We start from the raw sequence: 23,635 nt of genomic DNA, 5'->3' as shown, positions 1-23,635 counted from the left end.
AAACTTTATCCACAACAACGATGCCCAAAAATGTTGTGTCGCTTGAAGAGCTAATGAATGGCGGAAAAGATGAGATGATTAAAACGATGTCGAGGAAACCAAGGACAAAAAAACTCTATCCCTGACAATGGCACCAAAAAATGTTGTCACATAGAATGTATAGGCACCACGACAATGGCTCAGATCGGGGGCTGTCACCCTGATTCCTAATCTCTCCATTTAAGCTGTCTCCCTATAGCAGGCTAAGGCGGGTAGACCCTATGGAAAAATGGAATGAAAAAGAGCTAGTTGGGAACCAACTAGTTCGGGAGACACAGTGAAGTGATCAAGTACTTGATTAAGATTTAACAAGCCTTATAGGATTTGATTAGATTTTAAACGATTGATACCAGTGCTTTATGGAGTCAACGGTCTTGCTAGGGAAATTAGGACCAAGTAATCGATTAGCGACTGCTGCTTAGACGAATGACTATCTTATATGAAATGCAGATCCTAAAGCTAATGTGAGATGCAAGAATCTTGGTTAATTTTAGTTAAATGCCTACTTAAATGTGAATCCTTCGATCCTTTCCATGTTGAGTCTGATTTCGTAGTAATTGACAAAGAGAAGATAAGGTGAAGCACACTAAGGTGTGATTAACGATTCCTCTCTTGAAAATCTAACATACCTGGTGCCTCTAGCGCTGCAGAGAGCTGTGGCTCTAACGACTACAAGGTCATCATTTTAAGTACTATTAAAAGTAGGTTTCTCAAGCAAAGATCGATGGATAGCTACCTCTCTATCGACCAAGCTTATGATTGGAAGCAAATTTTATTTCTGCAAGGTTAACTTATCTGCAAATGCCCCAGATGATGAGATGAAGTTAGACTTGAGAATTAGAAACACTTGTATTGCAAAAGCCCTCAATTACCAAAATGAAATGCTCGCTTTATTGGATGAAGACTTAAAAATAAACTCCTAAAAATATTACAATTAAACCACAAGCTTATTTCAAATCTTTTTGATACAATTATAGCTCAAAGAGAACAAAAAATTCTTTGCAATTTAATATCAATGTCAACCGATGCTCAAAATATACTCGGCTTAGGAAACAAAGATATGCAATCTATTATGATTCCATGATAGAGCACTTTAACAATTACTTGAAAATATTCGCAAAATATCTAACATGTAACAAGCATCAAATAATTCAAACAATGACGATCAATTTCAATAGATGCAAAATATTCTAGCAATTAAATTTCTAGAGATCCAAATACTTTAGAAAACCATGAAATTTAAATGCTAATCAATTCACAATCCTAGAATTAAAATGATTTATGCTTAGTGACCCAAATCTAAGAAAAAATATCGCTTTCCTAAAGTCAATCTTTAGATACAAAATTTTTAAGCGTGTTTAACTATAGAGAAATGAGAAATACTTAATACCACAAAAGTTCTCTTTTAGATTTTACTCTTAGCTCAAAAAGACACCAAGAAGGAATTATAGATTGACAATTTGATAATTCCTTAGACAAATATAATGTGTTAGGCTTTATGAAACAAGACTAATGTGGTAAATGTAGGAATTTACAGGGTAAGTTCCTCAGAAAGAATACCAAAAGGACACCGCTCACAACCAGATCTCAAATCAATACACCAGTATTTTTGACGTGGTTAAAACCCTCAAAGTGCAAGGAGGGAAACAGTCCACGGCCTGTCCCAACGTGGGTACTACAGGCAATTTATTAATCAAAGAATGAAAAATTTACATAAGCTTCTCTCATGCACCGATTACCCGAACAATGACCCTCCATGCGCTTTAAATAGAACTCATGGACCAATCGGGTGTCAAGCCACGGATCAAGTGTCGGTAATACCGAGGTGAGAGTGAACCGTCGGATCACTACATATCGTGACCGTCGGATTGTAAGTTACAAAATGTACAACGTAAAGAAACACACTTTACCTAACTCTAACCTAACTCTATACTAGACCAAGTTGAACTTAACTATATCCTATGTGTCGGAATATCCTAACATCCCCCCTTAAGAACAACTTGGGATAGGATTGAAGGATTTACAAATATGACACAATAGGAGAAGGAAGGAGGCACTAGAGCCTATCCCCCCTTAGTGACAACTTCCTGAACTCCAAGCATATATCGAAGTTTAGTGAACTTCGCCTCTGTGAGAGCCTTTGTGAAGATGTCTGCAACCTGATCATCTGTTGGACAATATTGCACTTCAAGAACATGGTCATGAATGAGCTTTCTGATGAAGTGCATGTGTAGTTCAATGTGTTTGCTGCGCTGATGCTGGACTGGATCTTTGCATAGCTGAATGGCACTTTGATTATCACACCAAAGTGTGGTTGGATGCTGCTGCTCAAAGCCAAACTCTGATAGGATCTGACGAAGCCACAAGGCTTCCTTACTAGCTTCCACGGCACCACGATACTCTGCTTCTGCTGACGAAAGAGAAATGGCAGCCTGTTTCTTACAAGCCCATGTAATAGGTCCTGAACCAAGAGTGAAGACATAACCGGCAGTAGACTTCCGATCATCAGGGTCACCAGCCCAATCAGAATCAGTGAAACCAACTAACAGAGGAGCTGCTTTGGCACTGTAATGAATCCCAAACTGTACTGTACCTCGAACATAACGAAGTATTCTTTTAGCTGCTTTCCAATGACTTTCACGGGGGTTTTGCATAAAACGAGCAACAAGGCCAACAACAAAGGAAAGATCAGGACGAGTATGGGTTAAATACAAGAGTTTTTCGACAAGTTGACGGTATAAGGTAGCATCAACTTCAGGAGAAGTACAAGAGACTGAAAGTTTGACTCCAGACTGAAAGGGAGAAGGGGCTGGCTTACAGTCTTCCATGTGAAAATGACGAAGAATATCACAAGCATACTTGGACTGGGAAAGGAAAATACCCTCTTGGGATTGCAAGACTTGAAGACCGAGAAAATAGTGTAAGTGTCCTAAGTCTGTCATTTCAAATTTCTTTTTAAGGCTGGACTTCACATGGTTTATAAGGTTGGGATCACTACCAGTAAGAATAAGATCATCAACATAAAGAACAAGGATGATAAGAGAGTTGCCCACTTTCTTGGTGTAGACAGTATTGTCAGAATGACACCTAGAAAAGCCAGATTCTAAAAGAAAGCTATCCATTTTGGCATACCAAGCCCGAGGAGCTTGCTTGAGGCCATAAAGGGATTTCTTAAGTCGACAAACAAGGCTGGAGTCTGTTTGTATGAAGCCAATGGGTTGTTCCATATAGATTTCTTCCTGCAAGTCCCCATGCAAGAAGGCAGATTTAACATCCATCTGATGGACTTCCCATTTTAAAGAGGCAGCAAGGGAAAGAACAAGGCGGATAGAGTTCATTTTGGCAACAGGGGAGAAGGTTTCAGTGTAGTCAATGCCTTCAACCTGTGAAAAGCCCTTAGCAACGAGACGAGCTTTATGTTTATCAACTTTCCCATCTGGTCCATACTTGGTTCTGTAAACCCATTTACATCTAACAAGTTTGCGTCCCTTTGGTAGAGGAACAAGATCCCATGTATCATTTGTCATCAATGAATGATATTCTTCATTCATAGCTGCTTCCCAATGTGGATGGCCTGAAGCTTTTGCAAAAGTGTCAGGATCATGATTTACTGGAGCTTGAGCCAGTAAAGAAGAGGCTCTTTCAAACTGAGAACGTGTACGTCGCTGATCTGTAGGATCACCGGCAAGATCACCTGCTGCATCCCGAGTAGCACGGACCCATCTTGGAAGTTGAGGATCCTGAGAAGGTGGGGGAGGATTATCATCCTCGCTTTCATCATCTGAAGAAGAAATGTTTTCAAAGGTAGAAGAGATAGGAAGAGGTGGCACATCCGCCGGACTAGGCTCGCAGGCCGATTTATTTTCATCAAATTTTACATCTCTTCTAATGATAACATTTTTGGACTTAAATGGAATAAGTCTATAACCTTTTACATCTTCAGAATATCCAACAAAAGTACATTTCTCACTCTTAGGTTCTAAAGCTTTATGCTTTTCATCTGGAATATGGGCCCATGCTTCACTTCCAAACACACGAAAGTGACTTACATCTGGTTTAATGGAACTCCAAGCTTCTTCTGGAGTGATATTCTCTAGAACCTTAGTAGGAGTGCGATTGATTATATAATTTGCACAATTAATTGCTTCGGCCCAAAAACTAAGACTGAGTCCTTTAGATTGCAGCATACAATTAGCCATTTCCTTTAAGGTGCGATTTTTCCTTTCAGCTACACCATTTTGTTGTGGAGTGTATGGAACAGTATGTTGCATTTGAATTCCATTTTCGGTGCAAAAGTTGATGAATGTGTTTTTAACATATTCTCCACCATTATCAGTTCTTAGCTTAAGAATTTGATGTCCAGATTGTTTTTCAACAAAGGCTTTGAAGGCCAAAAAAGTGTTAAATACTTCGCTCTTGAGTTTTAAGAAGTATACCCAAGTGCGTCTGGAGAAATCATCAATGAAAGTTAAGAAGTACTTGCAGCCAGAGAATGAAGCAACAGGAAGAGGACCACATAAATCACTGTGCACAAGCTGTAAAGGGGCTGAGGCGTGCCAAGAGGCACGTTTGTCAAAACTGTCCCGATGATGTTTTCCGAGTACACATCCGGAACAAACACCATCTCTGCAAGATACCATAGGAAGACCTGTCACCATATTTTCTTTACATAGATGCTGAAGGGAGCGATAGTTTAAGTGACCAAATCGCTCATGCCAAAGTTTGCTCACTTCATCATTATGAGCAACAAATACTGAGGGAAGATTTGATGACCCAAAGTTGTGAAACTTATACAACCTTTTGGAATCATCAGCAAGACCAGTAGCTAGAATCTGTTTAGGATCTTTTAGATCCTTGATTACAACATCATGAGGTGAAAATTCAACAATTTTACCTTCACCTGAATGAGTTATCTGATAGACAGATAGAAGGTTGCAGGATAAGGTTGGAACACATAATACATCATTAAACTGACCATTGTCTAGATGAACAGTTCCAGTCCCTACAACATTAAGAGATCTATCATCACCAATATATATATTTTTGGTGTTACAATCATTTAAAGAAGAAAACATGGCTTGGTTTTTGGCCATGTGACAAGAGGCTCCAGAATCAATGAGCCACTCATGAGAATGAGAAGAAGAAGAAGATACATTTAATGCATAACCAAACTGAGATGATTGACAATGACATGCAGAAAGTGCCATTCCGGAAGTTGAAGTTGAAGTAGGCTCCACATGGATGTTATGTTTCTTCATTGCGGCTTCCAAGGCTTCCATCTTCTTAAAGCATTTAGATTCTAAGTGGCCATCTCGATTACAAAAGTTACAATGTCTATCAGTCTTCTTCCATTTGTTTTTATTGGTCTTATCATTTTGCTGAAATGATCTTTCATTTTGAGGCTGAGATGGTTTAGGACCATTCTTTTGAGGATATGACTTCTTAGGATTCTTTGAATTTGGTTGCTGCTGGGCGGCTAACGCTTTCGTGGAAGAGTTTCCAAGATTAAGAAGACCAAGGTGTAAGAGTTTTTCTTGTTCTCTTATTAAGGAATCACAAAAGGAGTCAAAGGAAGGGGCCTTGTAGTCTTGTCTTTGACAAATGAAAGCTTCCCTTGTAGAATGGAAAGTGGAAACAAATACAGAGTAGGCTGGTCCCAACTTAGTAAGGATGGAATAAATAAGGTTACCATCTTCTTTCTTAACTTTAACACCTTCCAAGAGATATCTAAGGGTCTTGAATTTGGACAAGAAATCTTCAATGCAAGAAAAATTATTAGGATCCAAAGTAAGCAGCTCATTTTCAAGTTGATGGGCTCTAATTTCATTTTTAATCCCAAAAACTTTAGCAAGTTTTTCTAATGCTTCATGAGGAGTCTCAAGTTCTGCAATGTGGAATCTAAGATCAGGAGAAATAGACATCCCTATCAAACCACGTGCTTGATCTTGTCTATTTTCCCATTTTGCCGCCTTGTCTTCATCTTTTGGTTTCTTCTCTTGGTCTGTGGCTATTCTGAAGAGACCTTTACTTCTAAGTAAATCTTCGATGTAGGCTACCCATTGGAAGTAGTTAGTGCTGTCAAGAATGACTTGGCATGGACTTTCCATTTTTTAAAAAAAACTGAAGCTGAAGATGCTGAAAGTAAGTGTTCCAATGGATAGATCTCGAAAAAATAGGCGGTTTTAAAAAAAACGGCTCTGAAAAAGGCTTCCGGATGAAGAAGTTATGGCTTTTTGAAAAAAAAATTGTTGACGTTGCCGGCAAAGTGCGCGAATGTGCGGGAATGAAAAAAATCCGCCCCCACAAAATGGAGACTTGAACCCAAGACCTCTACTCTCTTAAAATAGCTTTGAACCAATTGATCTATACAAAAAATTTGTGAGAGAGAGAGAGAGAGAGAGGGGGGGGGGGCCTTGGTTTGCGTGCTTGCCTTGAGAAAGCTCTTTTTCCCTACAAAACACAAAACACAAAACCCAACACGAATATGCAAAGAAAAACGAACCTTGCGGCTCGAAGTTAGCTTTAGCCAAAAAACTAGAAATTAAAAAAAAAAAAAAAAAAAAAAAAAAAAAAAATCTCAAAGTTAGCTTTAGCCGAAATACTAAATATTTTTCTCAATGTTTCTGATTTTCCGAGATCACACTAAGGTGCAGGGAAAAGAGCATACGCATGAGAAAAATCCTTCCTTTCTGTTTCTGATTTGCCCAGATCGCACAGAGTCGCAGGGCAAAGAGCATACGCAGAAATGAAAGGTATAGATCCGGTTAAAAAAAAAAGGCTAAATAAACTGAGACCGAAATAAGCAGAGAGAAAATAACAGTAAACTGCAAAAAACACTGTATACCTCCCGATCTGAAAAAATGACGCAGCTAGGGCTACCGGAAACCTTTTCGCGTGAAACGAAAGGGGTTCCTCACTGGAACAGATGCTCCGAACGCAACAGAGCAGTCCTCTCGGCCCGAAAGCAGTCAGAAACAGCAGATCTAGGAAACGACAGCCGCATGCAGTTCTACCGACTTCAGATTTGGATCACCAACGGACGCGGCCCTCAAATAGCTCTGATACCATGTAGGAATTTACAGGGTAAGTTCCTCAGAAAGAATACCAAAAAGACACCGCTCACAACCAGATCTCAAATCAATACACCAGTATTTTTGACGTGGTTAAAACCCTCAAAGTGCAAGGAGGGAAACAGTCCACGGCCTGTCCCAACGTGGGTACTACAGGCAATTTATTAATCAAAGAATGAAAAATTTACATAAGCTTCTCTCATGCACCGATTACCCGAACAATGACCCTCCATGCACTTTAAATAGAACTCATGGACCAATCGGGTGTCAAGCCATGGATCAAGTGTCGGTAATACCGAGGTGAGAGTGAACCGTCGGATCACTACATATCATGACCGTCGGATTGTAAGTTACAAAATGTACAACGGTAAAGAAACACACTTTACCTAACTCTAACCTAACTCTATACTAGACCAAGTTGAACTTAACTATATCCTATGTGTCGGAAAATCCTAACAGTAAATGATCAATTAGGATTTTTTAATGTGACCAAAATAAATCAAAATGATTTAATAATCTTTTAAATTTTTTAAATGGGCCAAAGGCCATATAAAAAAATTAAAATCTTTTAATGTGAAAAACTATTTTCGATTTAAATTTTTAGTCATATAGAATGAACTTTTTTAGATTTTTAGAATTTTTTAATTTTTTTAGATTTTTAAATGTTTTAAAATTTAAGTAAAAAAATCAAAATCAAAATCATATAAACAAATGAAACAAAAGTAAATTCAAAATAAAAAGAAAAAGAATAACAAAAAAACAATAAACTAAAAAATCGAGTTTCAAAACTTTTATTTGTTTGCTTATTTATGTTTTAGATTAAAAAAAGAAAAAACAAAATCAAAATAAAATAAAAATCATAAAGTGAAAATACGTTAAACCTATATAACCCTATCTAACTCTACGAAATACAAAAAGATAAAAGGGAAAATGAAAAATGAAATCGCAGTGTTGCTTGCAGGTCTGGCAGATATGATGGCAGCGGAACAATGACAAGGGGATGAAGCTGCAACAATAAGTGAGGAGCTAGATGGAAAAAGGAAGAAGTGCAGGTTGTTTGCTTACTATGTGCATTTGGAGGTGATGGAATGGACACGGGAAAGAGCACGACGAAGCAGCGAGAGAGGATCGAAAGGAGAACTGCAAAAAACATGGAGGGAGGAGCGACTAGCTGAGAGAGGGATGGAGAGGAGGTTTTAATGAGCAGCACGCAGATGGAGAGAAAAGGTTGCAGACTTTAGCGAAAAGGAATGCTGACAAGAAGAATTGGGTAGCGTAGGAGAGGGTTCGAAGGAATAAGGAGAATGGAAAATTTTCAAAGGACTTGAAAAACGCAGGTAGACAAAGGAAATAAGAGGCTTTCCCAAAAAAAAAATTGAAATTTCTGCAGCAAAAATGCAAAACAAAAACCCCAGGCAACAGAGAAAATGGAAAATGGTGGCCCAATAAAACCCATAAATTCTGAATAAAATGTTAAATCCTTTTATTTCAGATTTATTTGAAATCCTTAAAATTTTCTAAATTTAAAACTTTTGAAAACCTTGGACTGTAAAATCTTTTGAATAGTATCCCTGCAAAATGATGTTGATGAACCCCAGAGATCCAGCTCTTATCCTCTAGGGCCTAGATATGGACTCTATACAGATTTCTTCTTCAGACCTGTAGCTGCAAGACAACAAGAAACACCCAAACGCTATATACAATAATAAACACTAAAACCCAGAAAAACCCAAGTCAGAAAACAAAAAATAATTACAGATCTATGTATAAGAATGGTCAATCTATCAAATCTGAGGAGTGTGAGTCCAACTCCACTCCCAGATATGATAATCTAAGGCTCTCAACAACCATATTTATCAATTTCATAAATAAAAAATGATTTTTTTAGATTTTAAACGAGGTGCTTAGCTCGAATCCCTTCATGCATCACCAGTAAAATTCTTATGATAGGCTCAGGATTAAATTAAACTGGGCTCTTCAGAAAACACGGATCGAGAGTTGGCTGGTCCAACTGAAAACTTCCCCTAATGCCTGAGGATCTAATAATCAAGACTTTCCTGCAAAAATCAATTCAACCGTCAATAGAGTGAGAAAATGATAATAAAATTCAGATAAATAAAGATACTTGGTATTACATTCAAAATTTAAATTATCACTTAAACCCCAGCGACTGAGCAAGAATCCTGTACTCAAATCACTCTTCAGAAGCTATTATCAATGGCTAAAAAAAATTTCGCATGAAAAACGACACATCTTACAGTATTTCCACGAAGAGTAACATCGGCGAAGATTAACCCCAAAGTCTTTCTTTATTATTCATAAAAAGATTACACGAGAGCTTTTCACTTAGCATATGACTCAAAGATCGGATGAATGGATTGACAAATGACTTCTTATTTAGAAATAAATCCTCCAACAGCTAGTTCAAGTGATCCTCGTCAAAGTAATGTCGACTGTTGATGAGGATTAAAATTTCTTTTAATCTCATCTTTCGAAATTTTAAATTCTTGAGGAAATTCGAATTTTTCAATTAAATGCATTTTAATTGATTCAAAAATTAAATTTTTGCATTAATTTTCTCAAAATTTTGACTTTGACTTAACCCCATGGAACAAAGGCTTAAAATTTATCAAAATAATTAATTTACCTTAGTCCTAAGACCTTTTAAACTCTGATTTTTAAGGACTGACAAATTTTGCCTTTGGAGAATTTAAATTTACCTAGGACCTAGAATTAATTAAATTTCTTGCTTAAGATTTTAATTAATTTTTGGCCAGAAAATTTAATTAACCTATGAGGGGATAAATGATTTTTCCAACCCTAAGACACTTTACATCATGATTTTCATATTTTTTACATCTCAAAGGGGAAAACCCATTTGCAAAAGACCCTCACAGACTACCCATTTCTGCGACACAAATATAATCCAGCAGACCAAACAATTTGTAATAAAATAACCTAACCAAATAGTTAAGAATATTCCCAAATCACTTTTACATAGACTCGATCTAGAACACTAGGACTCACCTAAGATCCCAGGGACAAAATCCATTTCGGCTTTGGGGTAAGACTGGAGGAAAACTCTGTTGACCATCCGAGAATGGATTGGTGAGACAAAAAACCTCTTGGAATGTAGATCATCACTGAAAAAGTTGGTTTACCTAGGTAATTACATACACGACACGGATTTGCTGAGATTGTTTACATTATACACATGCAGAAAGGGTTTACATAACATCTTGGAAGTGAAATTGATGATGATAGTTGTACGACACGAACACATCGATCGGGTGCTATCCCTTTTGCAAAAAAGGGGGTGTACTGCTATGGGTCGTTGACACGTAGTGGTCTACACCCCCAATTGAATTGTGCAATTCCTATAGGTTGAGCATCTGACTGCATGCAACACATGTACACTCAAGACTAGTCTACAACTGATGTTACACTGCCTTGGAATCTCCACCTCAACTGGGTAACTCGAATTCTCTGCATGCACTAGCTATTTTGGGTTGATTGATCAGTTAACTAGATGATCACTGAGTTTGACTAAAGTCCCACTACTTAACTGACCTTCCACTAGTTCCTCCAAAAGTTGGAACTAGTTTAACTGAAAACAACTTGAGATAACTGACCTTGATTGCTACAAATTAGCAATCACACATGCATAACTAAACTCTAACTCCTCCAACTCGAATTTACTAAGTAAACTGGGTGACACAAGCCATGTCACACAAGTTAACATCATCCAAGTTGTCTGCTGATGTGGAAATTCAAATTTTCTCAATTTAATCAAGGCAAAATCAAATTGAGAATTTCTTGCTGCATTTTTTAACAATGTGGAACTCTTTCTGCAGGGCATGTCAGGATCTCGCATGAGCAGGGGATACCTTGTATGACCGAGGAAATTTTCTATTGGGTGTCCGGGATCCAAACATTGTATTGGAACATTATCTAGAAGGCAGATGGCAGACTTAGTGGTGATGGTTGGTAGGAGCAAGATGGATCCGCATACACTAGGTCGATTGCAAGTATCAGATACCCATATATTGGCTGCATTCATGGGGTAGCTATTTGGCACATGTGGTTTCCATGGGTCATAAGTACTACGCCTTGGCAGGCACATGGTAGTTTAGCAGGCATTAGATTAGTTCATGATATATGGAGCCTATACATTGGTTGCATGCAAGGACTAGACACGAGGCACAAATGGATTCCAATAGTTGTCAGAGCTATGCCACAGCAAGTCTGGCTATGGGATCGAAGGATTCAGATGGTTGATAGATCACTCTGTCTTGTGATGAGCGGAGTCATCATAAAGAGTGATCTAGTTCACTCTTGGGTTTACACATGGGGTTTGTGGAGGCCTTCATCGTATGGCGAGGCAAGTTTTCCTTGTTGCTACATAGGTTCAGGGTTAGCTTTGTACGGGTAGGATTTGTAATCATGAAGATGTCTGGGAAGGATGTATTTAGCCTTTACCGGTGTTTCACCATCAAGTTCCAGGATGAGGAGGATATGGTATGTGCACGATGGGCAGTTTGTTATAATTAGAGTGGCAAAATGTCGACATGGTGGCATCCTTTTGAGATTAGCATGGGACCCTAGTATCAAGGGATTCATTTATGACAAGACGGTGCACGGATTCAGGGTGACTCAGTGGCACATTTGGGACCTTGGTACTACTCGCAGTGTTAATTTGGGCCAGCAGAGAGAGGGAGCGCGTGTTCAGGCATTGTTGGAGGACAAACAATTTTTGGCGGGGAGGAATATAATATTTCCAATTTTGTGAGCATGCGAATTTTGCCTTATTTTGGTAAATATTAAGTAAAAGGGTAAAATATTATTTTGGAGAAAGGTGGCAAGTATTATTTTATTGGAAATTGGTGGCAAATTATTATTTTATTAAAATGGACGCAAAAGCCACTTAGTGGAAAATGCCCCCCACTAATAAAATCATAATTAAAAAGGGAGTCTAGGGGCATGGGAGAAATTATAAAAGGAGGATGGACTCATTTGCTAGTCATCTTTTGACTATTACACTTAACACTTCATCTTCTGTTGGAGTTGTGTAGCGCAAGGGTAGAGCGTTGTTTAGCACAAGAATTCCAGGCGGGATTCCACCCCATCTTCGGAGGACTTTGAGTGCCTCCCTAGTTGAGAATTCAGAGAGTCCATTACTGGGCTTTCATAGAGCTTCATTGACAACAATTTTCCAAGCTCTGCTATTTCCTTGGCGTAGAGGCAATTCAAGTTATTCATTGTGGTCTAACATACAACGAGTTGGAGTCTGGGTTATTTGCAAAAGAATTTTCCTAGTTGGAGCTGAGAATTTCGTTGTGATTTTGTAGGGATAGAGAGAAACCAATCTGTGGGACGAAATTCTCTTCATTTGGAAGTGCGTAGAGGTTTCTGGCTTAGCCTGCGCAAGGGAAGAAGCGATAAGAATTGTGGAGACATAAGGGCTGGAGATGGGAGGTAAATGCAGGATTAACCGGAGTTGGGAGAACTTTCCCGTGGTATATTTGGGTATAATTCGGTAATATCAAACTGTGGGGCATTCTATGGTTAGATTGGGCAATTTGCACTTGTTGGGGATCACCGGGGGTCAGTAGATTTAGCCAAAACCCTTTCTGGGTTTTTGTGGGTTTGGTGAGAGGAGCCCTGGGCCAACTTTGCAAAATTTTCTGAGCAGTATTTCTAGCAGAAATTAGTGTTTCAGTCAACAGACAACAACATAAATTTTTGGAGAAGGGTGTAGTTTACCCTGAGACCATTTCCACCACTTGGGTCTGTGAGATTTTTTTAGGTTATTTTGGGTTCCTTGTGAGGAGGATCCAGTTAATTTCCCGAATTTTTTTGAGCAGTTTGGAGGTCCAAATCACTGGTTCCACTTCTGTAGTAGTAGTAATTTAGAGGGTTGTGCGAGCTATCAGTCAGGGCCATTTCTAGCATTTGAGACTAGATCCTTCCACTTCCAGCATTTCTAGCATTTGAGACGGAGTTTGAGATCATATCATCCTGTATATTGCAGAGAAGAATACAACAAAGGACATGTGCGATGCCATTTTGAAGTTGCACTAGGATCTATCTGAGAATCGTAAAATGATTCTCAAGAAGAAATTGAGGATAACAAAGATGTAGAAGGGTGAGATAGTAACTTCCTATCTCACTAGGATTAAGGGAGTCTCAGATGAACTTGCACCTGTAGGAGAGAAGCCAACAGATAGTGAACTAGTGCGAATAACTCTAAACAAGTTTACCAAGGAATGGCGAACTTTCGTTTACGGAATCACCGGATGAGATAAGCTACTAGATTGGGAACGCATGTGGAGTGACTTTGCTTAGGAGGAGTTAAGGCTCAATCTGGCATATGGTGGTACCAACAATGTTGGAATTTCTAAATCTAACCGTTAGAAATTCTTCCTATACTATATAATTTATTTCTTCCTACTTGTTCAGTTACTTAACAAGTATTTACCATGTAAATACTGAAAATAAATACAAGTACAGTATCAACACATAAAAATCACAACTCAAAGAAACAAGCACACAAGTGACACCATTGTTTTTGGACTAATGTCCCTAGAAAAACCCAATGCGGGAAAACTGGTGCAGCTATTCAGAGGGTTTTATTATTATGCAGTTTCAGAATACAACCAAGGTGCTAGAAATGGTTTACCCAACAAAGAATGCCCTTGGCAGTAGTACCTCTAAGTCGGAGACATATTCCGGCTAAATCACCAGATGAACGATCCCACAACAACAATACAGATTCTACTACTCTGCACACCTTCATAGGGACTGCATCACCCTATTCAGCTCTCCAGGTCCAATCCATCCCACGAAAATCTCCCAGCACTGCCTCTAGGGCCTGCGTCAGCCTCTCTGGCCCAGTGTCAGCCTATTTGGCCCAACATCAGCCTCTCGGGGCTCTACGTTAGCCTCTGGAGCCTCTGCATCTCACACACTGGGCCTCTCTGGCTCTGCGCAGGTCCTCACTACCTCTGCGTGGCCTCTAGCTGGCTTTGCGTCAACATCTCCCGACTTCTGCGCTGATCCTCCCGATACTAACTCTGCCTCTCTGCTATGTATTCACTGTCCCTCAGCTGCAATTCAGATCACTTCACTCAATTTCCTCAGCAAACCCTACCCCAGAAAATCGAGTTCTTGATCTCTCTTGGTGTGTTCTCCAAGTGATCCTCAAGCCTCCTCTTATAATTTTCTCATTGACAATTCAACGACCGAGATTAAGTCCCTAATCAACGGCTAAGATTAGATATGGCTTGATCCATGACTTTTCGACCATTCTAACTCAATTTTATGTTAATTCACATTAATATTTTATTTTCCCTAAGTTTAGACTTAGGGACTCCATTAAAAATTTTAATTATTTTAATATCTCCCAAACTAGTTAGATTTTGCCCAAATCATTTCTGAGTATTGGAGATCTCATGTGCTTTAGCCTCTCCACCAATTTTCGTGGCTAGAGCATATCCGATGCTACCCTAAATCAACACTCCCTCTTAATGAGGACTGTGCTCTCTAGTAATACTCCTCACCGAGTATCACCTTGATCATTTGACATCGGTCCTTGTGTTGATGATAGGCCTGCTACCCAACATCCTCTGCACTGTTGCATCATGTACTATTACCCTTGGCCCCGCCACTGCCACTGCTGCATCTGTACAACAGCTCCCTCTGTATCCGTGCTGCTGCACATGGCCCTGCCACTGCCAACACTGCATCTGCACTGTAATCCCTCTCATCATGCTGCATCGTGCTGCCCATAGCATTGCCACTGGTAATTGCTGCACTGCAACTCAATCATTGAGAAATAAGTAACTAATCTCCCAACTCTGACATCTTCGTCAGTTCTGCAACTCCTCTTCGGGGCTCCCGTAGCAAGGTATAATCCAAGAGGTTGGGTACCTCGAGGATCCTGCCCCTCATCGCCTGTAGTCCGTCTCACTACAGCTCGATGTCTCCCCATTTCCTCTCACGAGGTGCATGAGCACTCATGGCACAGTCATCATCTGTCTCCACTTCTTTCTTCGCCCTTGCTGGAGCAGCCTTGGTCTTAGAAGCCTCTCCCTTGCTCTTCTTCCTGGACACTGGCTCGCATAATGACCCAGTTTCCCACAATGGAAGCATTTGACCTTGGAGAGGTCCTTCTTTTTTAGTTTCTCTTGCTTTCCCCCAGATGTTAGGGTAGCATCCTCCTCTTCCTCCTTCTTTATTGTAACCCCCTTGCCACTGCTTCTTTCCTTGGTTAGCCTTCTGATCCCTTCCTAACAAAGAGCCGCCCATACTTCCTCCCAATCTGAAAGGGTCGATCTGCCCAGTATGCTCTGGACAAATACCTCCCAGTCCTCTGAGACTGCGTTCAATGTGGTCCTCACCATTAATTCCTGATCCAGCGTGGCCCCTATGGAAGTCAGCTGATCCCGGATCTCCTTCAATTGACCGAGGAAGGTGTCGATCTGTTCTCCTTTCTGCGTCTGATATGACCATCGCTGATTTTCTAGTAGCATCTTCCTCTGCATAGAAGTATGCTGATACAATTTCGTCAAAGCCTCCCACATCGCATTTGCCATGTCCTTTTCGACAATATGTGGTACTACATGGTCCTTGACCCCGTCAAGGATGATGCTCTTGGCCCTCGCCATTGCCTCCTCGTACTTATTGTTCTCAGCTAGGTCAACTGGAATCACTATCGTTTTCAAGGCGAAGTCCTTGAGACAATTCCAGTCTAGAACGGATGAGATCCTGGCCTTCCAAACTTCGAAGTTTGAGGCTCCGTCCAGTCTGTCCTGATCTCTTACCCCGTTCACTGCCATCTTGATTTTCCTCTTTCAACTCTTCCAAGTCTCTCTACTTCCCTTCTGGAAGTTTTCAGTGTGACTCTCTTTGAGCCTCGATTTCCCTCCTGAAAACCCCTCTGCCAATGTCGAGATGCCCCCACTCCTATCGTTAATGGAGCTGCACCACTGATCCGGATTTCTTGGCTAGAAATCCTTGGCAGCAACTCCATCCTCCTTGGTCCTGCCCTGTTAGGTATTGTTTTGACCACAATACCCCACTAGCTTCACTCTGCAACTTACCCACGGCCTCCTATGCCCCAAAAAACTGAAGGTTAGAGCCTCTAGGCTCTGCGCAATCCCAACACCAACAAAATCTGCACCTCCTGGCCACGGGCATCAATCCTTCCTCACTGAGAAAGATGACCGGGCACTGCGTAGGTCAGGTTTGCTCCTCTCTGCCACTGCACTGATCCTCTTCTCGGCTCGAACTGATGACACAGGCACTGTGTCACCCCTTCCTTGCTGCTTTTTCCACTAGGAACAACTTCTGTCACTCGGGACAACTGTTTCTGCTGCTGCTGCTCTGCTCGGCTGATGCCTTCAGTTATCTTGTGATCTGCAACCACGCTCTGATACCATGTTGGAATTTCTAAGTCTAACCGTTAAAAATTCTTCCTGTACTATCTGATTTATTTCTTCCTACTTGTTCAGTTACTTAACAAGTTATTTACCATGTAAATACTGAAAATAAATACAAGTACAGTATCAATACATACAGATCATCAACTGAAAGAAACAAGCACACAAGTGACACCATTGTTTTTGGACTAATGTCGCCGGAAAAAACCCAATGCAGGAAAACCGGTGCAACTATTCTAAGGATTTTATTATTATGCAGTTTCAAAATACAACCAGGGTGCCAGAAATGGCTCACCCAATAGAGAATGCCCTCGGCAGTAGTACCTCTCATTCGGAGACAATATTCCGGTTAAATCACCGGATGAACGATCCCACAACAACAATACAGCTTCAACTGCTTTACGTCACCCTATCTAGCTCTCTAGCTCCAATCTGTCCCACGAAAATCTCCCAGCGCTGCCTCTAGGGCCTACGTCAGCCTCTCTGGCCTAGTGTCAGCCTATCTGGCCCAGCGTCAGCCTCTCGGGGCTCTGCGTCAGCCTCTGGAGCCTCCGCATCTTACACGCTGGCCCTCTTTGGCTCTGTGCAGCTCTTGGTTGCCTCTGCGTGGCCTCTAGCTCGCTCTGCGTCAATCTCTCGCGGCTTCTGTGCTGATCCTCCCGGTACTAACTCTGCTTCTCTACTATGTATTCAATGCCCTTCAACTGCAACTCAGATCACTTCACTCAATTTCCTCAACAAACCCTACCCTAGAAAATTGAGTTCTTGATCTCTCTTGGTGTGTTCTCCAAGTGACCCTCAAGCCTCCTCTTATACTTTTCTCGTTGACAATTCAACGATCGAGATTAAGTCCCTAATCAACGGCTAAGATTAGATCTGGCTTGATCCATGACTTTTGGACCATTATAACTCAATTTTATATTAATTCACATTAATATTTTATTTTCCCTAAGTTTAGACTTAGGTACTCCATTAAAATATTAATTATTTTAATATCTCCCAAACTGGTTAGATTCTGCCCAAATCATTTCTAGGTATTGGAGATCTCATGTGCTTTATCCTCTCCACCAATTTTCGTGGCTAGAGCACATCCGATGCTACCCCAAATCAACAAACAACAGTAGCAAGGGACTAAAGGTGGAGAAGGAAGAAGAAAAAGTAGCCCTTGTAGATAAAGGAAAGGCGAAGAAGGGTCCCAGTCAGGGACAAGACTCAAAGGGAGAGAAGAAGAAGGACTTGTCGAAGGTCAAGTGCTTTGGATGTGGTGAGTTTGGTCACTATGTCACCCACTGTCCGAAGAGGAAGAAGGACAAGAAGGGGCAATAGATAGCAACTTCGAAAGAGATCGATCAGTTGACCTCTTGATTGGAGGAATTCACATTGATAGCAACAATACCTCTAGATGGAGGGGGAGCAAGATGCATCAGATTGCTAGTATGGGCAGGGTCCATGGGGAGCAGCAAGAAGTCGCAGTTCACCTAGATCAATACCATTTCTACGGGAGCCAACAGAGTTAAAAGTAACAAGAGGATCGAGGTGTTAGCAAGGCACAGTTAGATCTTAAGGGGCAATTGTAGAGCTAGTTGTAGTCAGATGCTTGAGAGGTAGTTACAGAGCTAGTAGGGCGTAGTCAGGTGCTCAGTAGATAGTGCAGAGCTAGTTGCAATCAGGGGCTGTCATGTCCCCATTTTTATTTTTGTTAAAATTAGAAACTAGGGCCAAACTCCATGAGGATCACCTTATTCATGGCTAATAATATTTTATCTAGATTCCTCTCGTCGAGAGGTGTAGGATTGATCTAAAGATCATCCGATTCTGATAAGTAGTTATGGAAATATGAATTTATTTTGATTATGGACAAATTGTCAAAGTCAGCGAGCAACTTATGTAGGCTCAGAAGCCCAACAGACACATCTATTCATCATCAATATTTGCATATAAATACAAGATGTCTCCTCCTCATTTGGACACACACTTCTCATCCATCTCTCTCTCTCTTCTGCGCAGAAAAGAGTCTCTCTCTCTCCTGTGCAGATAGGTCTCTCTCTCACACGTGGGAAGGAAGGATGCAGTTTTCTAAGGGTTTACAAACTACAAATTGGAACTTTGACCAGCGTGACCAGCATTCTCTCTCTCTTGACTGGGCAATAGGTGAAGCTAACTCTCCTTGGAAATCCACAATTTTTGGCATAGGAATCGAGGTGATCTGACCTCCAGTTTGGAAGATATTGACTGCCCTAGTTTAGGGCTGATGCCGATGATATTGATGCCGCTAATGCCGATGATACTGATGCCACTGATGCCAATGATGCTGATGCCGTTGATGCCGATGATACTGATGCCACTGATGTCGATGCCACTGATGCCGATGATACTAATGCCGCTGATGCCGATGATGCTGATGCCGATGATACTGATGCCGCTGATGCTGATGATGCTGATGCTACTGATACTGATGCCGCTGATCTAGGGTTTGCTGCTGCTGATATAAATCAGATTTTTGTACTATTTCTCTCTGCTGAATTATTGAAGATAAAAGAAGATTTGATCAAAGGGTTTCCCCATATTGGGGTTTGTCCCTGGCTAGCCACCACATCTTGTGTCTCTTGTCTTGGCTTGTTTTCTGTTGATCGTTTAATGTTCTATCTGCACTTTACTTATGTACATGTGATTGCTAATCTGTGGATAATAATAAGAAAGATAAGTAAACTGCTCTAAGCATAGAACATACCATAATTTAACATGGTATCAGAGCTGAGGTGAAAACAAAGCCCAAGCAAGAGCAAGAGCAATCATCGAAGAGAAGGTTGGCAAGGCTATCTAAAAAGAACTATGGGGTCCTCAAAACTCTTCCCCGCCGAAGACAAGCTCCGTGAGAAGTTTTATTATCACGAATGGAAGATGTCTCTCGATCTAACTTTAGAAGATTAGAAGTGTTGGACCATGTGAGAAGCAATATTGTTGAGCCTCCATCAAATGCATCTGCTGTTGCTAGGAAGGAATTAATGGCAAGATGCATTCAAGAAGAAGCAAGGATGGAAGAACAGGAAATGCCCACACTTAAAGGTCATCCCGTTGCCTTTTCTTCTCATGCTAAAAGAAGAAACAATTATGAGGCTAAATCCAAAGGAAAGGCTGGACCAAAGGGTGGAAGAAAAGGATGATGTTACCATTGTAATAAACCAGGTCACTAGGCAAGGGAGTGTCCTGATAAAAGGAACTCACACCGGGATGATGATCAAAATCCCTCTCAAGGCAATCAAAGAAATGGCAGGTCAAATGGCCGAGGTAAAGGAGTGCTAGAAATCAAGGAAGAGGACAACCATTCAAGAAGGCACTTCGCTGGTTACAAAGAAGTTCTCCATAATTTGATAGAAAAAAAAACCAACCTAGAAATTGTTCTTGGAGATAATATGAATATCCCATGAAAGGTGTAGGCAATGTCTCTCGTAAATTAAATCAAGGTAATACAATCCACCTACAGGATGTATTATATGTACCTGATCTCAAAAATAACCTGGTGTCCATTTCGGCAATGGAAGACGAAGGCTACAAGATGGCTCTCAGCGATGGCAAGGTACGTGCATGGAAAAACAATATTAAAGATGCCTTCACTCTTGGGTTTCGAGTTGATTCATTATATCAGGTCAGAGGAAGTCCACTAGGTGTCATGTCTTGTGACACATCTCTTCAGTCCAAACTATCCGAAACGAAGATCAAGATCTTAAGGACTGATAATAGGATTGAATATGAATCTAATGAGTTTCATGAATTTTGTAAAGAGGCTGGCATTAAGAGGGAGACTACTACACCCTACACTCCTGAACATAATGGTGTGGTGGAAAGGAAGAATCATACGATTGTGGAAGCTATTCGTGCTATGCTCCATGAGCAAAGACTTCCAAAGTTTCTATGGGCCGAAGCTGCAGACACCGCCGTATATGTACATGTAAAGTTTTGTAGATGTTCTATGCTAAGAGCAATTTCACTTTTCTCACAGCAATCATACAAGTAGATAAGCAAAATGCAGATAGAACATATAAGCAGATCTTACAAAAGACAAATCAGAAACAAGAAAAATGTATGTGATTGTTTCGGCAGTCAACAGGATGCTTCAACCAGCAAAGTCTCCTTTGGTCAGCCAGCCCAGCATGTGTCACAACAACCCTCCAACCAGTAGATGAGTCAACCCAAGTTAGTTCTACAAAAGTCAACGTTGTCCTGAAAAGTCAATGCAGGGGCAGCAAGCTAAAAGTCAACGCAGCAGCAAAACGGTCAACCCTTTGACCTCGATTTTTGTGCCAGGTAGTATGGCCTTAAAAAATCGAACCTCCCACAAGTTTTCAGCTTGTTTGGACCAAGCGTTGACCAAAGTCAACGCTGGTCAAACTTCTGCGAAACCCTAGCAGCAGAAACATCCTCTTCGTCCTTCCCACGTGTGGCTGAAATTCGTCCTCCAGGTAGCTCGTACTTTTTAGGATGAGAGAGGAAGATGTGAGTTGTGTTGTGTTCCAATTCTCTCCAACTTTTCCTGTATATATATATCCATCAATGAGGGTGTGTGACACATCTGTTGGGCATGTGAGCCTACATTACAAAACTGGCTGACCTTTGCACATATAATTTATTAAGAATAATAAATTCAAAATATAAGTTCTGCTCATCGGATTAAGACTATTTTTATATGGATTTTACACCTCTCAGAAAGAGGAATCCAACAAAAATATTAGCCTCTTAATCTGAGCATCAGAACATGGAGTTTGGACCTAGTTGTCCAAATTTAACACTCCCTCTCAACTAGGGAGAACTTCATCTATTAGTGCAATTAACATCGTGAGTCATCCCGCCGAAACTTGCTTTGCTGGCTTCTTTATTTCAGAACAGAAGTGGGTCAGTCACAAAGACATCATTCCCCGACTGACATAATCAGTCCAGAGGTCCCAGACCTCACAAATCTTGATCCCAGATCAAGTGGTTGGACCATGCCATCCTAGATAGAGAGTACGGCAATCTCTGATGCGTCCATCAGTGTTTGCTAATAGTCTCTAGCTTTTCCACACCTCATTGGCCAAATGAGAGGTACTTCCCATGAGCCCTGAACTCAATGGGTAGGATGCATACGGGGCACAGATTAAATGAGTGGCGAACCAGCTCAATAATCACAAGGGTGGGGCAGAAGCATTATGAGTGCTTATAGCTCCGAGAAGCTATCCCCAAAGCCCCCAGAGCTCCGAGAGCTCATCGTCCAACAGGACCCACATCACAGGGTCTTTCCACGACACCAAGACTCTCACGGAAGGTTAGGAACTTGACCTTCCCCAGGGGCTTAGTGAGAATATCCGCGACCTGCTCATCAGTTCCTATATGATCGAGCCTTACGGCGCCTTGCTGTACCATATCCCGGATAAAGTGGTACATGATATCAATATGCTTGGATCGGTCGTGGAACACAGGATTCTCAGTCATACGAATCCCACTCTGATTATCACAGAGTATTACAGTGGTATCTAGCACATGTTGGAACAGCTCACTAAAGAGCTTCCTCAACCAAACTGCTTCACAACAGGCCATACTAGCAGCAATGTATTCGGCCTCCGCGGTGCTCAAAGCCACCGACTTCTGCTTCCTGCTCATCCATGAGATCGAAGCAGAACCAAGATTGAAACAGCATCCAGATGTGCTCTTACGATCCACCACACTGCCAGCCCAATCGGCATCAGTATATCCCCGGAGTATCACACTCCCGGCAGTGTATCTCAGCCCATGGTTTATCGTGCCCCGAAGATATCTCAAAAGATTCTTGGCACCAACCCAGTGAAAATGATGAGGCTCAACCATCTGTTGACTCAAAGTATTCACTGCAAAACATATGTCCGGACGGGTGTTCACTAAGAACATCAAAGCTCCTATGAGTTGACGATACTCAGTAGGATTGGTCAAGATAGGCCTTGCAGCGCTGCCACTCAACTTCTTAAAGTTGAGTTCCATTGGTGTCGACACGGACTTACAGTCCACCGTCCCAAATCTTTCCAGAAGCTTCACAATATAATTTCCTTGAGAAAGGAAAATCTCTCCAGGTCTCTGCCAGACCTCCAGGCCTAGGAAATAGTGCATCAGTCCTAGGTCTTTCATCTCAAACTCAGCAGCAAGCTCCCTCTTACATTGATGAATGAGAGGGTCATCACCTGTCAGGAAGAGGTCGTCCACATACAACACTAGAATGAGAGGCTTTCCTTCAGATCTAGGAAGATCTACTACTTTCTTCAGGGAAGCATCTTCGTCAAAAGTGACATCATGGCTTATCTCTACTTCCCTTTGACCAGGTACATAGACTCTATATGCCTTAGAAGTCTCACTGTAGCCCACAAACATTCCTTTCTTCCCAGTAGCATCCAGCTTACTTCTCTTTTCTTTCGGCACATGAAAATAGACAGGACATCCAAAAATTCTAAAATGTGAGACATCAGGTTTCTTACCAGAGAAAACCTCTTCGGGAGTTTTGGAGTCCAAAGCGGAATGAGGGCATCGGTTTTGAATGTACACAGCAGTATTTGCAGCTTCTCCCCACAGAAACTTTGGAAGACCCTGGTCACATAGCATGGCACGGGCAGCTTCCACAATAGTCCTATTCTTGCGTTCAGCAAAACCATTCTGCTCAGGAGTATATGCAGTGGTAGTCTCCCTCTTAATGCCAGCTTCTCTGCAAAAGTCTTTGAACTCATTTGACTCATATTCAGTGCCATTGTCAGTCCTCAAAATCTTGATCTTCTTTCCGGTCATATTTTCCACCAAGGCTTTGAAGGTACGGAACCACATGAAAGCCTCATCCTTCTTCTTCAAGAAGTATATCCAGGTTTTGCGAGAGAAGTCATCAGTAAATGTCATATAGTAAGAACATCCCCCCAGGCAACATACCGGAAAGATCAGAATGGACCAGTTGCAATATCTTAGATGTCTTTGTGACACTTGAGGGGAAAGGTCCCCTTGTATGTTTTCCTTCAGCACAGCCCTTACATACACCTTTATGATTATTTCCAAAATCAGGCATCCCTGTCACCACCTTCCTTGCTTCGGGAAGAGCCTTAT

At 41.2% G+C, this 23,635-nt stretch overlaps 1 protein-coding gene across 1 annotated transcript in view; it reads right to left on the bottom strand.

Moving 5' to 3' along the window:
- Window positions 1-23,635, bottom strand: part of LOC149249187 (syntaxin-81-like) — a 433,615-nt gene that overhangs the window by 100,616 nt on the left and 309,364 nt on the right. The gene's annotated exons all lie outside the window — the stretch shown is intronic.

This window comes from Pinus tabuliformis, chromosome 7, assembly GCF_031772625.1.
Source record: "Pinus tabuliformis cultivar Carrire ecotype Pingquan chromosome 7, CPIR1, whole genome shotgun sequence".
Classification (NCBI taxonomy): domain Eukaryota; kingdom Viridiplantae; phylum Streptophyta; class Pinopsida; order Pinales; family Pinaceae; genus Pinus; species Pinus tabuliformis.
The sequence above is the reverse complement of the archived record's forward strand: the minus strand, read 5'-3'. Positions and strand labels throughout refer to the sequence as shown.